Raw genomic sequence first — 18,327 nt, 5'->3', positions numbered from 1 at the left:
TATAAGTTTGGTGAAAGCCCCCTTACAAAACAAAACTTGGATCATAAAAGAGCTCATCTTTCATGTGTTTTTCACAAACAATGAACAGTACAAACGTTTTAGTTTTTGTTTATTTATTTCTCTTATTTTAACTAAACATCACCCATAGGCGTACATATCTGACAGTGATACAGAGGACGCATTTGTACATTATGTCGTCTGTGATGGACCAATGTGGACGGTCATTTGCAGAAGACAGAAAGTACGAGACTGTAGGTCTTGGTGATTAGTTGGACTAATAAAGGCTATCCTTGAAATCATTCCACTGTGTCACTCATTTTACAATGTCTTGTGTGTTGTTTGTATGTCTGTATAAATAGCTTAATGTGTTGAAATGCAGTTTCTAATACTGCTTTTAGCATGCATTTCATTATGTTTGTAGCCTGGTTCAAATTTTATGTCATTTCAGACTACAGGGGCACAGATAAGAGTCAACTAATGATGTTTACCCTTGTGTGCTGAAAAATGTCCTGTTTATCGGTACAGTAAGTGGGCTTATAAATGTAAACACTGTTACAAACATTGTAAAATTCATGGTAGTTTTAGTTATAGTCCCTTTGTTTATGAGAAGTATTTGGATAATAAATAGTTATTTTAGCATTTATTCAAAAGGTATAATTTGTCTTTTAAAGTGACCAAACTTAGATGAACATACTGGTGGACGAAATACAGTAGTAGCCTGCAGTGAAGTCATGTTTTGATAATGGAATGTATGATTTATCTAAAATAAGAGATGGTTTATTGCAGTCCAAAATGTTTTATGTGTCTTTGTTCTTTCTACCCATCCACAAATCCTGAGCCAAATTTTCCTTTTGACAATAAAACAAAAAATAATAACTCTGGCTTCTTTTAGAATTGTCGCACGATTGGTTATTGATTCCCACGAACTTGTCTAGAAGGTAAGTCTGCATTTGGTGGATAATAATCCCTCTTGTCTTCAGCCCATATTCCATTTCTGATCTCAAGATTAGCCACAGGCACTTTGAAATAGCTTCTTGTTTTCCAGGTGCAAAAAGTCATTTATTACAGTCGCAGAGGACCTGATCAATGATCCCAATCAGATAGTTGGACTCTGAAGAACTTGGCTAGGTGTACTTTTAAAATCACATTTCCACTGGATTTCAGGGACAGGATTGTTTTTTTTTTTTGTTTGTTTGTTTTCCTCCACAGCAGCTTAAGATAATGGCACAGGCCTCTCTTAGTTGAATTCTCCTGTGAGGGAAGGCCTTACTGCTAAGAGTATTTATTTTTTTATTTTTTTATATAGTTCTGCATATGTCTTGCCATCCAGATTGTTCAGTTTTCTCTTTGTGATGGCAACAGTGATAGCAACATAGAATAATTTATGTCATGGTAGAAAACAAAACAAATTCAAGTAACCTCAAAAATGATCTAGTGCTTGTTTAATTTATAAAAAATATTTCAAGTTTTCAGAAAAAAAAAAAGTTTTATATCCCTAAATGTTCTCTTTTTAAAAAGTTTTTCATTTTCTTATTTCATGTTTGTCAGTTTACTTAAAATACATTTCTATTTTTCGAGTGACCAAGCAATGCCTACTGCAAAAAAACATTTGATTTCTCCAAGTCAAGGAGAGGAATCCACCAGTAATACATGGTCTACTGAGTTGGATGTTCTGAGAAATCTGTCCAAAAAAGCATCTGCAGGACCAAGAACGAAGAAGGATTCCACCCGAACCAAGCAAACAAACACAAATGAAGAACCTATATATGGAGTAAAGCAGTTTACTTTAATAACATCTGACCAAACATAGCATAAAGGGATCTGCCTTGCAATATGTGATATAGAACAGAAACTAGTTATCAACATAAAACAAAAAAAAGTGAGGAAGGGTAAGTTAGTCTAAAACCATATTCCCACAGAAAATGCAGGATCAGTGCCTGCACTGATTACGCATTTTGTTTTATAAATACACCTTTTACACCCAACAATATAGCCAATTTGGTGATAAAAACAATGATGCCTTTGGTACCTGTCGTGGTATTCGTGATATTTTTTACTACTTTCTGAATATCACAATAGACTAATGAAAAGACTGGAAGACGTACAGAGAGAATTTAGCCCTCATTTGCTATTTATTACACACAACACATGTCATTAACTTTTCTATTATTGTGGAATACACATTAGCATCTCACACGGTTTCATCAAGTTAGGCATTTATCTCTTCCTTTGCTGTGATGGTCAAAAGCTCCCTTCTTTTTCAGACCAATTACTGCCTGGGTCACTTTGTTGGATTTATTTCTTCAATCTACATGTGGCGGAACAGGAAATTGCATTTACTTGGAAAAATAAATCCACCTTGAATGCAAAATGCTGTGGCTGTGAAGGCATTGCAGTTTACATTGAAAGTAATGCGCTTCAGTACCTGCACCTCAGAGGTGGTTCAGTGGCAGAATAAAGTGTGGCTGCATTTTACCAGCATTTCCCATTTACACTTAGTGATACCGCATCAGTGCCACCACAGACAGTGTGTAAACACGCCTTAATTAACTTGATACTGGGATTTCAACCCTTGCTGAATTATTCATAGCTTTTTGTAGACTATCTCGCTAAATAAATCATGAAAATATTGTCAGGGAGAGGAAGCACTTGAATAAAAAGTCTCTACCTAAACACATACATTTTTTTTATTAGAAAAATCTTAAACATTTGTCAGGGTATTTTACCTTTTTATGAACTTCTTGCACCAAATCAAGTTATAAATGAGATGTTTTTTACAAAAACACTTGCCTGGTAAAATAACTTTTATATATTAAAATAAGACAATAAAATATATTAACAATTTCTGCTAGCATTACTGATGACGGCTGCACAGTTAGACATTTATTGATAAGTCTTGCTATTATGTGATTTGATGACTTCAATAATTACTTTAGATTGTTTCTAAAAAATATATCTTAAGTTTACTGTAGTATCTTAAAGTAATTGTAACTAACAAAATTAGTTCCATAAAATATTTCTGCCATGCACATATTCATTTTATAGGTCTCAGATGTGCAGTTTTGAAAGAAGTTCTAGCAAAACATGATATATGGTACTACACTAGGACACAGAAAACGTCATGTTTTTAGACGGTCTTGTACTCACTTGCTTCATTCCTGCCAACAACCAATCAGCTACCACCCCAATTGACTGACATGTCAGTAACATGCTTTGACTCAGAAGACACTGCTGAGGTAAAGTAACCCAGGGAGTACAAGTGCAAACAGATACCAAAGAAAATGGCATAGAAACTGAGAATTTCCTTTAACCTAAACTAATACCCTATATTATGTTTAAAAATGTAAAGGCTTGTGTTCTAGAACATGTGTTTCTTTTAAAACTGCACATTTAAGACGCATGTAGCTAATGGAAGTATGCTGTTATTTTGTTAGCTACAGTAACTTTAATGCTAGATGCTACATAGAGAGAAAGTGTCAGGGAGTGTATTGCTCTGTATGATTCCATCAAAGCGATCATGGAGAATTAAAAAAAAAAAAAAGTGCGAGGCAAGAGATTTATGAATCCCCCTTAGATTCTCCTGTTTCAAGAAGTGTATCCAAAAAAGGATCTGCAGGGCCAAAAATGGAAGGATTCCACTGGGACAGCGTTTCTGAAAATGCTTATGCAGTGATCTGTATCCAAGTTGTAGTGTTTCTTTCACACGGCCAGAAACATTACCCCTTAAATCCATGTTATTTGTTTCTTCAGGTTAAAGGAATTGCTTTTAAAACAGAAAGCTGAGAAAAGTAAGCTCCAGGCCAGTGTTCATGAGTTAAAAGAAAACACAGAGTCTCTTTCTAATGAGTTGAGATATGCAAGGAGTGCTGAGGAACCTCAGCGGAGGGCATTAGAGTGCTTGGAAGAAAACATGTCAAAGATAGAAACCCAAAGATTACATCAGCAGGCTGCAGAGGTACAGTGATGGATTTGTAGGACTTGTAATTAAGTGTTTAGTAAACATGATTAATGCCTTAAAGAACACACAACAGGTGTCAGTGCTGTATAAAGAGTAGGTCATCGTGATAGACACAGAATGTAAATTAGGATATTATAATAAAGGTCCATGCATAGTTTAGCTGAAATTCCTGGGAGGCTACCAGCAATCTAACCATCAATAACTCAATTGGGTGTCAGCAGCATGCACATTCCAAGTAACTGGAGTAACTTCTTGTAACAAAAGTCTACCTTCATTTATTCAGTTGAAATCCAGAATCTATGTAAAAGTATGTTGCCATGAATTGAATTATGAAACATTTGCTCTAAGGAATATCGATGGCAGTAATAAATGTGATTTGAATAAACTTTTCTCTTCTGTAATAAACTGTTATCTCCATCCCTAAAACTTGAGCTTTTTTAAACACAGATCATGGACATGTGCCATCATTTCAGTAGGGGTGACAGTATCAATATGTAGGGGCCACTACCTTGCTTTTATTGTTATAAAGAATTGGTAAATACCTGTTGATTACTTTCCAATTCCTGAATAAAACATGTGTATTGTTATTATTATTGTTATTGTTGTTTATTATTATTATTATTATTATTATTATTATTATTATTATTATTATTATTATTAATAATAATAATAATAATAATAATAATAATAATAATAACAATAATAATAATAATAATATTTACAGATGAAAAGAATACAAGAAATGGCGCTAAAGGTTGCAGCATCCCAAAGGGAAGTGGAAATACTGAGAGTGTTTGTCCTACAGCAGAAGGACAAAGTGCAACAGCTGCATGAGCTTCTAGCTTCCAGGGAGCAAGTACACAGGTAACAGTAGCAACATGTTTATATTTTCCTATTTTGTAAAACAAATAGTGCAGTAAATCTTGTAAAGATTGTGCTCTGTGTTTTAAAAACAGTATCTTACCTACTTGTTTTGAAAAGGTAATTTATCAAAACAAAAAACATTTTACATTTTCCTTTAACGTTGGGTTACTGACTGTAACAGGCAGTGTTAAATATTCAGTGTATTACCCTTGGTAACTACTGACATTTCTAGTGTTTTAGGAAAGACTGCTGATCCAGGTGTTAGTTTATAGGGCCCGTCTCCAGGCACTTAATCTGGCAGGTGGAGAAATAATTCTGATGGCATGGTGTCTGTAAAGGAATGTGAAATTGCAAAGGACGAACAAACTAAAAAAGTAAAACCTAAAAAAAAAGCATGAGCTAAAATAAAAAGCATGGTGGTACTTTATTTTTAATGGCGTTTAAAATGCTTTATGGAGGACAATGGGTTTACAGTATTTCTTAATAGGATTGGTGTTCAAGATACTTGCATATTGGATAATGCAATTTATTCTTTGCGAAATGCAAATGCATATTATCCTAAAATATAGCAATAAGGAGGTAGTTGGTTACTGTGTTATAATCATTTACTGTTCAAATTGAGCAAGATGCATTTGTATATATTTGATATTCCCAGATCAAAGGGTAAGAACTGCAGGGTTCCACAATTGCAGGCAAAAGTGTTGGTTCATAGCATTTTAATAAAGCATCTGTGTTTCTAAAATGTATATGGCAATAACTGAAATGTTAACAAAAATCTAAGAATGCGGAGAAATTCAAATAAAAAATGACACACTACATTGAACAATGGGGTCTTGGCTTCATTATCACTAATATACAATGACATACACATGCAGGTCTTGTTCTCATCGTTTTATTCATGCACATGTATTCATTGTGTCTTCTTTTGTTTTCCACTTTAACTTCTAAATATATGTCTATTTGTGATTTCCATCTTGGCACATGTGAAATTAGTGTGGGGTGTTTTGGTTTAAGGACAGAATTGGAATCCAGAGTAACAATAACAGGACCAGAATTTCAAAATGCTTTCACTAAAGAGATGGCTGCAACAGAGCAGAGACGTTTACAACAAACAAAGGAATCTCAGGAGAAAATTAGAGTTATAAAGCAGCAGTATATGGAGTTGGAGGATGAATTCCATATGGCTCTGACCATTGAAGCAACACGATTTAAAGAGGTAATGTAAAAATAGTAGAAATCAGAACTGCATTTACGCAGTCTCTAATCTTTTGTATGTGTGTGGGTGGGTGTTTAATTTACTAATACTTTTAGTCTAGACTACTTTTTTGTTTAAAATCTTTTGAGTAAAATCATCGCTGTATTTGAATATAAAAGCTTTTTCTTTTTTTTTCAAGGTGAAAGATGGGTTTGAACAGATTACGTCAAGAGTTCACAGAACATAAGAAAGCTCTGGCTAAATCTCAGCAAAAGGAGAACCAGTCTGCAAGCTTGATTCAGGAGCTTACAGCCATGGTGAAAGAGCAGTAGGCAAGAATAGCTGAATTAATAAAGTCAAAACAAGGGTCAACAAAAGAACTGAAAGTATGGGTTTACTGTTACTGAAATTATATACCAAATCATGTCCTGATCCCAGTAAAATACCAGATCTCTTACTGTAAAAGTGATCCTCTTTTGGTTGTTAAAAGTCAACAGGAAAATGTGGAATTTCTAATGAGGTCTCACCAAAAATACATCTGGCCTGTTGGTAATATTCACTTTGGTTTTTCTGGTTAGATATTCTACAGCACTATCACTGGTTTGTAACCAAAGGCTTGACTATCATTTGGCTTTAGAAATTAAGAGGACCTTATTGGTTATCCCATGCCCTAAAAACTGTGCAGTTGAAGAGGATGTAGTTGCCTTCATTTGCAAGTCCCTAATGCCTTTACAGCTTTCAGACATCTCTGCAAAAGTAGATAAATTATACTGAGGCTGTAAGGAAAACTAATTTCCATCTCCCTCAGGAAAAATCCCATTATTTCATCATGCATGGCAAATTGAGTCGCACCATGTCATTTTTAGATTAAATGTGTTAGAGTGAAACAGGTGCTGCATGAATCGATCATCAGATGTGTTCAATATTTCTGTCAATGCTCAACTGTTTGTGGAATTTAGACATTAAAGCACATATGAAATGTTAATTAGGCAAGATCAGTGGTTTTCAACCTTTTGAAATTCTTTTTTTCCCCCCGTGTGTGATTGGTCAAGTGGTCTGCAATGTTGTTCTGGCAGGAAAGCAGGCAAAGGCAGGAGGTTTGAGGTTTACAACCAGAAAAATGTATTTTTCAGAACCAAGCGAACAAGAACTCTACACACACTGGAACAGGTTTAACTTTGTACACGAAATAAAAATAAATCAATCAATCAAACAAATAAAACAAAATAACAAAAATCCTAAATACAGGTCTATGCTTGTTAGTTTCTTTTTAGCAGGCTTACACAGGCCATTAATGCTATCCCTCATCCTATTCTCACCACATTCAAGTCACAGTAACATCCCAGACTCTGACGGGAAAATGCCTTATTTATACCCAACAGGTAACCCCACATCCTGACTAGCTCAGGTGGATGGGTGAATTCAAAATCCAAGCATTTTTACACTGTGCTTATAATTCAATAAATAAATTTACATTCCTCATATCACCAAGTCTTTTATATATGTATAAACATTATAAACATTCTTTACATTTTTTGTTTACCTTACAGCAAGCAACACCATCAGTCAAACTTATAGAATCCCCCTGTTACTCCATGGTACATTCCTATAAGCATGACTAGGAGTCAACTTAAATTGCAATAAATTTACATATTTTTCACTGGTAGGTTATGGAATAAAATTAGGATTTTGCTGACATTTCCCGGACCTGTTTAAACATTAAATACACCTAGATAATATTTCAGAGCACTAGAAAAGCTTAAAAATAGTGGTACGTGCTTCTTACTAAAACAGAGTGCTGTCATTTGTAAGGTCAAGCATGCACATCCCCCGCAGTTACTGCTGACATTCTCTGTCTGGTGTGGACTTGCCAATACTTTGAGACTGCAGGTCTGCATCCACTGAATTGGTTGGAAGTATCAGGCAAAGCTTTGCCAAGCTATTCAAATGTGGAAATTGATTAGAAACTGTCCCAAAACTCAGTTACCCAAGGGCATCTGGCATACTTTAATAAAGGCAATATAGGCAGCACGTTCGTTGTCATGTTATTTGTCCCATCCAGGAATTTATTTTATTAGTACCGAGTCAAAACAAAGAAAATGTGCCTATCCAGGTCTAAAATTCTAACTGCGTTTTAAAAAGTAAGCAGCAGGTTGTTTGAACTGAGGTGGCTGTGCTAGATCGTACCTGTAGTACTGATTTAACTTGGCTACAACTAACAGGAATACTTATGGTCTGCGCTGACTTTAAAGTTTGTTTTCTGAAAGCTGTTGTTTGTTTTACATTCTGTTTAGCAGCCTCTGTAGTGGTATTCCGTTTAATGTGTGATTCTGAAGCTATTGTATTGTCTCCAAAGTCACATTACAAGATGTCCAAAACAATTACCTCCATCTGTATGTATAGTTTCTTTGGGAAATGTCTTGACACGATCATCAGCCAAAATATACTTTGCTTTTTTTGCTTTGTCATCCATTTTTGGTATTTTACCTCCAATGCTGAAAACTAGATTTTAGCAACCTAAATCAAAACAATGCAGCACTGACTTTGTCCCACCCCCTACTGTCTGTACAGTACAGGTCACAGAAAAGCCAGTACAGACTCACTGATAGTCTGATTAAAACATTATTGTCATTTGAACAGTAAACAAGAAAGTTAACTGCTTTGGAGTATTATTTTTTTTTTACATGTTATTTGTTTAAGGATGTGGGTTTTTTTGTTTGTTTGTTTTTTTTTTTGCCTAAGTTTAATGCACACAGGACAGCGAAGGAATAAAAAAAAATCTACAGAAGTAAGATACGTAGTTTGCGTCGCTTTCATTGTGCAGTAGTTCATTTACACAAGGTTTTATTTTTTTTTCCTCCCCATACTAGTCTGGAATGCATTTGCCCCTAAAACTGGTGATTTTCGCGGTGACTCCACAATTTCTCTATTTCCACAAAATCGCGATTTTGGTAGACTGCCAGGCATGACTGATCCTAAGGTAGGTATTAAGGGCTTGAGCCCAAAATGGCTTCCCAGGAACAAACAACCTAGCACAGCCGCTCTGGCTCAGGTAATTATTAATTTATCTGAAGCTTGAGCCTTACGATAAAATTAGCATTTTCTTTTATACTTATTATGATGATAGTACTTCTGACCAACACATTATGTAGCATTAACTTTTGTTTACCGCTTATACCCTGAGAAATGGATCCCCCTTACAGACAACAGGTAAGTTGGTTTCATTATTACAGTGCAATTGCACAGCATTTATATTTGTTAGACAGTTTGTTTTAAAAGTCCATATCCCTTAGAGAAGTTTCAGTGAGGGACGCCGCTCCTGTCACACCCTGTTTATTTAATATACAATTGAAGGCACTGTTTGAGACTGACAAACTGCTGCTTTAGGACAAAATACCAAACAATAATTAAAACTTTTATACTTTGCTTCACCGATGTAGTATTCAATTATACCACTGCAAAGTTCATGAGCAGCGCAGAACGCTCGGAGTGCCTCAGCCACCCTAATACTCCGTGCAATCGAAGTCACACATGCGTACAAGTGAATGATCATTTTGAACCTGTACTGTTCAAACCTTTGAGTTGCTAAACACAAATGTAACATTTATGCACAGAGGTTTAGAGAGAATTTATAATACCGTTAAAAAAAAATAAAATACATTTTATTCTTAGTTGTCCTGCGTATCAAATATGACACTTTGAAGTACCCCTGATTGAAAACCCATTCTCTAGCGATTTAATAAATAAATAAAATAAAAATTAGTAATCATAATAAATTTTCCTTTACGGTATTTAATGCAGAGAGAAGTAGTCTTCTTCCACGTGCATGTATACTAAGGGATCCACGTTTTCAGATTTAAATTATCAAATACAAAAATATCCAGTGATTCAAAATTTGACATTTACAGCCTGTGTTTCAAAAGAAATCCCCAAAATGGAACTTTCTTTTAAAAATGTTTTTGTAAATTACAAATTCATACAACATGTTAAACACCCAACAGGTTTACCCAGAAAGCAATGTTTAAGTTGTGCTCTCTACTTTTCATGTCTATTAAGATTGTCCTGCCAGGACCCTAGGTATTGTTTGTTCTTAAGAACATAAGAAAAGCTGCGAAGGAGAGGAGGACATTAGGTCTGTCTGTGCTCATCCTGTTCCTAATAGCTCGTTGATTTTGCACCAGGCAACGCAAAGTTACTGTCGTCAAATTAAATACAGGGTTTATCCTTATTAATTGTATGTGTTTGTTTGTTTGTTTTCAGAGTGGAATCAGATCACTGGAAGCAGTGGTGGAAGAGGACAAAAGAAGACATGTTCAGATTGAGTTGCTGAAGCAGGATAAATCAAAGCTTATTTCACAGCTAACTGCCCAGGAGTCTGTAATTGATGGTCTCAGAGCAGAAAGAAGGATATGGGGACAAGAGCTAGCACACCAAGGTAGAAAATTCTATTTAATTGGATTGTATTGTTATAATAACTGAAAGCTGTACAATTGAAGGAGCCAGGGGGTGCAGTGGAAATGTCCTTGCTTTGGACACTGGCCTGAAGAAACACATAACAGTTTTCTTATGTTAACAAATGGGGGTCACCAATAAAACTCAATATTTGAACACTGGCACTAAACTATTGAGTAATTTTAACCATTGTGGAATGAGAAACCTTAAATTGTTAAGTTTACACAAATTGTAATACGGTAAACAGTGGATGTAGTTTCTTTAAAAATGTTGCAGTGTTGTGAATTTTGAGGGATAGAACACCTGAACCTTTCATTTGTACTATGCTGATTTAAACTACCGTTTCCTCGTCTAGAGGGTTGTCCATTTACAGTATCAGAATGCACTTGAACTGTTTCACTGCAAATGCTTCATAAAGTGAAATCGCATTTATGTATACAAAAGTAAGAAGATGTAACGATTTCCCATTGAGGGTTCAGGACACTCAACAGAAAAAAAAATGAATGTTGGGGTCCCCAATGAAGTACAAAATCTTAATGTTCTGGTACACTGTCATTCATTTTTTTTAATTTAGTCATTAAAAAAATAGCAATAAGAAACCTACACTGAAAGCCACAAACTTTTTTTTTTTTTTATGTCTAAAAGAACAAAGATCCAAAAGGCACACAGTAGAATCCACAAAAGCAAAATTCCATAAAGCTCAAAGGACAACCATTCTATTCTACCAGGCATCCTGAACATTAGCATTACCCCTTCTCTTGGAAGATTACCCAACACATGGCAACAAAACCCTTGTTCCACATGTATAGCTATGGCAACTTCATTAAGGGAAGCACCCTAATCTAAATACATCAATACACTATCATATATCAAATAGATTTTCCCAACAACATGCACAATACATAATAAACCATGGCTCTGTCATCAGTAGAATAACAATCACAATCATGAACACAGTAACATGCATTTCAATATTACAGTGAGGGGCTCACCCACACAAGGCCATCATTTGATTAATAATGTATGCATATTTTAAAGGTAGAGTTTTGAAGAAGTTAGGCTACTGCAAATAATTTATGATTTAAACATTCAATTGATGTTTTTCTATTTTTCAAATAAGTCTAGTTGTGCTGTGAGACATAAAGCAATAACTTTCCAAAAGGTAAAAGCTTTGTGTGTTTATTTTTTCTGTCTTCTTCTGTTGTGTTGAAAAATACATTGGCAACTGAGTACATTTCTTGCACAGTATTTACATGAAGCTAGAAATCAAGTGGGTATATAGTAGTTTGACAATAACAATATGAAAGTAAATAATATACAGCGCCTTTAAAGTTAATAATGAGTATACTGAAAAGTAGTTTATTGGTTTAAAATGCTGCCTTGGCAGTCTTTATTATTTTTTCTGCTGCTATTGGTGATCTACATTCCAGGTACAATCAGAATCATCCAGAATCATCCACTCTCAGGTGAAACAAACGTGTGCAGTTAATTATATTTCTTTGCAGGTGGGTCATCCCAGACCGTGTGAGAGATTCTTGCCATCCTGCAAACAGCAACTCAATCGTCAATCAAGATGACTAATGCATTAGCAAGAACAGCCCTCGATTTCTAACAGGTGCTTGCTGAAAATCATCACCTTGAGCAGTTCCTTAATACACCCTCTACAATTTGACTGCATTGGTGAAACTGTGTGGGTGTTTGTTATGAAATGCAGTTTGAGTTGATGTAGGTCATGGTAACCCATTTTTTCATTGCATTAAACATTATTTTAATTTAGAACTCAAAACAGAATAGAAAGACATTTTAACTGAGCTATGTGTTTTTTTCTTTCTAACTGTGTTCTTAATTTCTTGTAGCCGCTTGTACTAAAACTTATGTTGTCATGCAAATTTAACTTGAGCACCACCCTGTGGCATTCTGGGTTATAGCATGTTGGACTACCTATAGCTTTATTACAATTAGCTTTATTTTTAACTAACAATTACAATTTAGATACAGATCCTGTTTTGCTTAAAGTAATTGTAGCTAACAGAAAAAGTTGTGTAACGTGTATCCACCATGCACATTTTATAGGTCTCAAATGTGTGGTATTAAAAATAAATAAATAACATGTTATAGCAAACATGTATTTTTATTAATTTTAATTTCAAAACATGATATATGATACTACACTAGGTTCAAGAAACTGTTTGGAAGCCATGCTTTTTGACTCTTTGTGGGTCATTCACCTGGAGAGTGAAATTGTACCCACCCCTTTGCTGGCTTCTTTCCTGTTAACAACCAATCAGCTACTTCACCTACTGATTGACATGCTTTTAACCAGTAACACGCTTTGACCCAGAAAACACTGCTGAGGTGAAATGACCCATGGAGTACAAGTGCAAACAGATAACCAGAGTAAGACATAGAAACGGATGGTTTCCTTTAACCTAAAGTAGTACAAGATACATGCACTCCAACATTTGACAGGTGAAAGTAGGTGCAACCTAGAAAGCATATTTGTACATTTAGATACCACAGAACATCTGGCTTTTTTTCGTCAAGTTACACAAAATCTCACTCCCAATTGCTATTATGCTGAAGCGCATGCCTTGTTTCCTTAACCCTGTGCTTGGTTGCACTGTACTGACTGTACTTTTATCTCTTACCCAAGTGCACAAATACATCAGAAGGGCAACAACCTAGGAATGCCAATTGCTTTGCCTGCATAAGTGTAAACATTTGTATGTGGCAGTATGAGAAGTGAATGGTCATAGAGCTTCAGTACTGAAAATTGGTAGCCTACCGAGTAGATTACCAATTATTACTGTCCCTCCTGAATCTGTAGAGTTGGCATGTGATGTGAATTTCACTTGGTATAACCAGAAAAAACAATGTGTACTGTTGGTTGAGTGTATTCCTCTTATTGGCAATAGTGATTTGCCAGCTGACATTCCATTTTCCAAAAAGCATTTTTTTTTTTTCTACAACAAGCTAGCATTTGGCCAATTTTTGAATCCCCAGCACTACAACTCGCCTGTAATAAAATGTGATGTAATTTTTACCTTTGACAAATCTGGCTGTATTTTTCCGAGCATGGAGCCGAGCGTCTGGTGCGGAGTGGTTCTATTCTGAAATAGACCGGGACATTGTACCCTCTGCTAAAAGAGATAATAAACCGCCAAATTGTATGTTAGTTCATGTTGACTCATAACTTCACCCTGAGTGCTTAGCATTCAACTGAGCAAACACAAAAGGGTTATGCCTACCAAATAAATGGTACAACAGTACAGTTTTTAACCTGATTTTATATTTAATAGCTAAATAGTTTTAAATATTTTACAAATCCTTGATGTGTCATTGTCAATTATTGTTATGTATGTCCGAGAGGCCTTTTATTTATGGAGAAGCATGTTATGTTAAGGTCAGAAAGAAGGGTGGGGCTCAGGTTGTTGAAATTGGCTGCTTTTCATCTTTAGCCCATATTGAGATATTGTTGCAGAAATACTAACAATATGTATCCTTGCAATTTGCAATTATCCCATCTAAGTATTACAGAAGCAGTGTTTGGTAAAAATCTTCACCGATGAACCATGTCTCTTTATTTATAATTGCTTCACTTAAAAATAACTAGTTTTTGTTATTCATACATAACTTGAAGACTCATTTTAGTAGCTGCTATATAACATACCATGTTTGCAGTGGCCATAATTACCCCCATCCTTTGAATTATTTTTTTTTATTTATTTTTTTTTTTTTTAAAGGGCCTACAAGAAAGGGATGAACAAATAAGAAAACAGCAAGATGAAAACCTTCAGACTCAAAAGTCCTTTCAAGAGCAGCTTGAATATGAAACTGCACCATTGCATGAGCTAAAAGAGAAGGTCGAAAGACTCACTAAGAGAAAAGAACAATCAAAACAGCAGCTGGAAGAGAAAGACAGAACTGGAGGGTGTAAAGAAAGCCTACAGGTGCATAACATTTTAACTTGTATATTGAATCAATCAATCAATCAATTAGTTTTACTTTATTTCATTATTTTTTAATCAAATGCAGTGCTATGAATAACAAATGGCAAGACCAAGCAGAACTCCTGACACAACTGGAAGCCCAGGTCAAACATATGAAAGACATTTTTGATGCTAAGGAAAAGAATCTTGTGGAAGAGAAAGAGAAGTCCCTTCAAAGCCAAAAGTAAGAATGACTGAATATCAGCTAATCTGTCAATCCGTAATGCATTGTCTAATTCTGGTCCTGGGTTAAGTACTAGATTGAAATAATTATAAAGCTTTCACAGTTTCCAGTTGTAATTTAAATAAAATCTGGGTAAATACCTTATTTAGTTAGTATTTCCTTTTGTTTATTTGTTTTAGAAAAATGTGAACTGTAAGCTGGCTTTTTGGAATGCAACAAATGTCCCTTTTATTCCATGATGCATTTGCTTGTGTACTATATAGGAGACTACTCTCTGGGTAATTTTGCAATCTAAACAGGACACTAATAATTTGGACATTTGTGTTATACTGTGCTCCCTCGATATTTCACAATTAGAATTTGGTTACTTTACTGTTATTGTATGTGTACTAAATTGTATTGTGTAAGTACCCTTCTATAATTCACTGTTTCACTAATATCTCCTGATGTGTAAGTCAAATAGCAGAATTGAAGGAGCGCTGTAGTTGATGTTGTGATGTGCAAGTAAATACAGACAAGTCCTTTTTTCTTTTTTTTAACAATTTCAGAGCTGCAGTGGAGAAGTTTCACTCGCTTGATGATGCATTTTGGAGGCAGCTTGATTCAGTGCAAGCAGCACATCAAGCTGATCTACTTCAACTTGCAACAGAAAAACAAAAGCAAATAGAAGCAGCGAATGAAAGGGTAAGCATGGTGTTAAACATTTCTTTCATACCTCTTAGCTTCTTAGCTATATCTTGCTTGCATAAGTATTCAACCCCCACACATTAATATCTGGTAGAGCCACCTTTTGCTGCAATAACAGCTTTAAGTCTTTTGGGGTAAGTATGTACCAGCTTTGCACACAGTGTCGGAGTGATTTTGGCCCATTCTTCTTGGCAGATTTGCTCCAGGTTGGTTGGACGACGCTTGTGGACTGCAATTTTTAAATAGTGCCACAGATTCTCAATGGGATTGAGATCAGGACTTTGACTGGGCCACTGTAGGACATTCACCTTTTTGTTCTTGAGCCACTCCAATGTTGCTTTGGCCTTGTGCTTGGGATCATTGCCCTGCTGAAAGGTAAATTTCCTCCTAAGCTTCAGTTTTTTAGCGGACTGAAGCAGATTCTCTTGCAGTATTTTACTGTATTTTGCTCCATCCATTCTTCTTTCAATTGTAACAAGATGCCCTGCTGATGAGAAGCATCCCCACAGCATGATGCTGCCACCACCATACTTCATTGTAGGGATGGTGTGTCTTGAGCCATGGGCAGTGTTAGGTTTGCGCCACACATAGCGCTTTGAGTTTTGGCCAAAAAGCTCTATCTTTGTCTCATCTGACCACAAAACCTTTTTCCACATCGCAGCTGGGTCACTGTCATGCTTTCTGGCAAACTCCAGACATGCTTTCAGATGGTACTTTTTGAGTAACGGCTTCATTCTATCCACCCTCCCATACAGGCCAGTGTTATGCAGAGCTCTTGATATGGTTGACTGGTGCACCATTACGCCACTCCCAGCCACTGAACTCTGTAGCTCCTTCAAAGTGATTGTTGGCCTCTCTGTGGCTTCTCTCACAAGTCTCCTTCTTGTTTGAGAGCTGAGTTTTGAGGGACGGCTTTTTCTTGGCAGTGCCTGGGTGGTGTGATGCAGCTTCCACTTCCTGATTATTGATCCAACTGTGCTCACTGGGATATCCAAACACTTGGATATTATTTTGTACCCTTTCTCTAATCTATGCATTTGTATTACTTTATCTCTAACTTCTGTAGAATGGTCTTTGGTCTTCATTTTCCTTCAGATTCACAGCCTTACCAATGATCCTTCAACAGTGGGGTTTTTATCCAGAAAATGTGACAGCAACTTTAATGGTTCACAGGTGGAGGCCAATGGTAAGGTAATTGTGTCCTCGTTAGGGCAATTTCTTTCATCAGTGCAAACTGGGAGCTTCCACAGCACAGGGGTTGAATACTTATGCAAGCAAGATATTTCAGTTTTTTTATTTTTCTTAAAAATATTTCCCAACATAAAACCAATGTCACCTTACAATAATTGATTCTGAGTTTCAGTGTTTAAAAATAAAATATCAAACAGAACGAAATTTCAATGTACCATTTGTAATTCGGTAATATGAGAGAATTGGTCAGGGGTCTGAATACTTTTGCAAGGCACTACATATATATATATATATATATATATATATATATATATATATATATATATATATATATATATATATATATATATATAATTGATCTGTAGTAAGGTTCCTATAATGTTGTTTTAAAAAATCATGATGTTGTCTGTCACTAGTCTGCAGAGTCCTAAGATGAAAATGTTAGCCCTGGGAACAACTGATCTAGCATCGATAGGATTGTTTTCTGATCAGATGTTAGACAGTGGGACAGATCATTAGTTTACTGTATGACAGTGAGTGATATGTGAAAGACTACTGGTTACAGTTTATATTATTATTTTCACAACATTATTTTTTTTTTCTTCATTATAACCAGTTACAGTTTTTATCTTTTGTTTTAACACAGATAAATAGTTCTCTCCAGTGATGTCTATTATGCTAATTTGTAACTGATTTTGTACGGGTGGGTCACATATCAGCTGCTTGCTTGTGTATTTAAAAATTAATTTGGAAAAATGATCAAATCAGAATTAGAAAGCATTTCTCAGTTTTAAGTGCATTCTGAAAACCTACAACATTTACATAAATTAAATCAAGGATTTTGTCCTGAATTCTTGTTTCAGGTGTATCAGGTTGAAGAAGAAATGAGGCAACTTCTGTAAGAAACAGCAAGCAGTAAAAAGATGATGGAAGAAAAGATTAGAAGACTCACTAGTGTCCTGAAAGAATTTCATTAGCTGAAAAAGAATATACTGGGTGAAGATGAGAAGGCTGCATGTATCTGTTCTTAAAATAGATTAAATAAATGCATGGGATTAACCTTGTAACTTCACCACACTGCGGCAGAACCATATTACTGCAGTGTTTACATACTATGTACACACAACCGGGTCATGTTAGTCACCCCCTTATAAACTGTGTTTTAAGAGTGTACTTTAGTCATTGTAATCCTTGTATGATATTTTGTATGTGTACTGTCTGCCTGAATATCTTATTATTTATGTGCCTGTGCTGTGAGAAGAGGTACTGATGATACATAATGGGTCTAAGTGGTCCAAAAGTAGAACCTGATAACTAACCGTCATTAAACCATTCAGTATTCTGTTCATACACTAATGCATGATTGATTGTGTTTAGGACAAATTGCAATTATGTTAAATATATGTTTGCATTCTTTTAACAAATTGAATGCTGTACTGAGAATTCAGATAGACATAGTGATATTGCTAGCAGTGAGTGACCTCATACAGCCAGTGATGTGGCAACATTTATCCAGGTTATTTTTTAATTGACTGTTATATTATTTTTTAGTTCACATTTCAGTTGACATTGTGAAGCATTTTTACACAATTCTGCCCTTAGTTGATTTAGGCTCAACTTGTCTAAGTTGCTTTTTTTAAAGGAGAAAAAATACTTTATAGCTGCAAATGTGCATACATGCCTGCCTCACACCCTTTAATGACCCAGTAATATGTGTTCTTCATTTGTTTTTATAGATATATAAATTCAGAAGGTGTTTTTTGAAGGTATTGAGCATTCTTTCACTTGATGGAAAATCAGATGCATC

At 35.4% G+C, this 18,327-nt stretch overlaps 1 pseudogene; it reads left to right on the top strand.

The window, feature by feature from the left end:
- Nucleotides 1-191: 191 nt before the first annotated feature.
- LOC121307755 lies at nucleotides 192-18,327 on the top strand (annotated as a pseudogene).

This window comes from Polyodon spathula, chromosome 3 (assembly GCF_017654505.1).
Source record: "Polyodon spathula isolate WHYD16114869_AA chromosome 3, ASM1765450v1, whole genome shotgun sequence".
NCBI classification, from domain to species: domain Eukaryota; kingdom Metazoa; phylum Chordata; class Actinopteri; order Acipenseriformes; family Polyodontidae; genus Polyodon; species Polyodon spathula.
The sequence above is the reverse complement of the archived record's forward strand: the minus strand, read 5'-3'. Positions and strand labels throughout refer to the sequence as shown.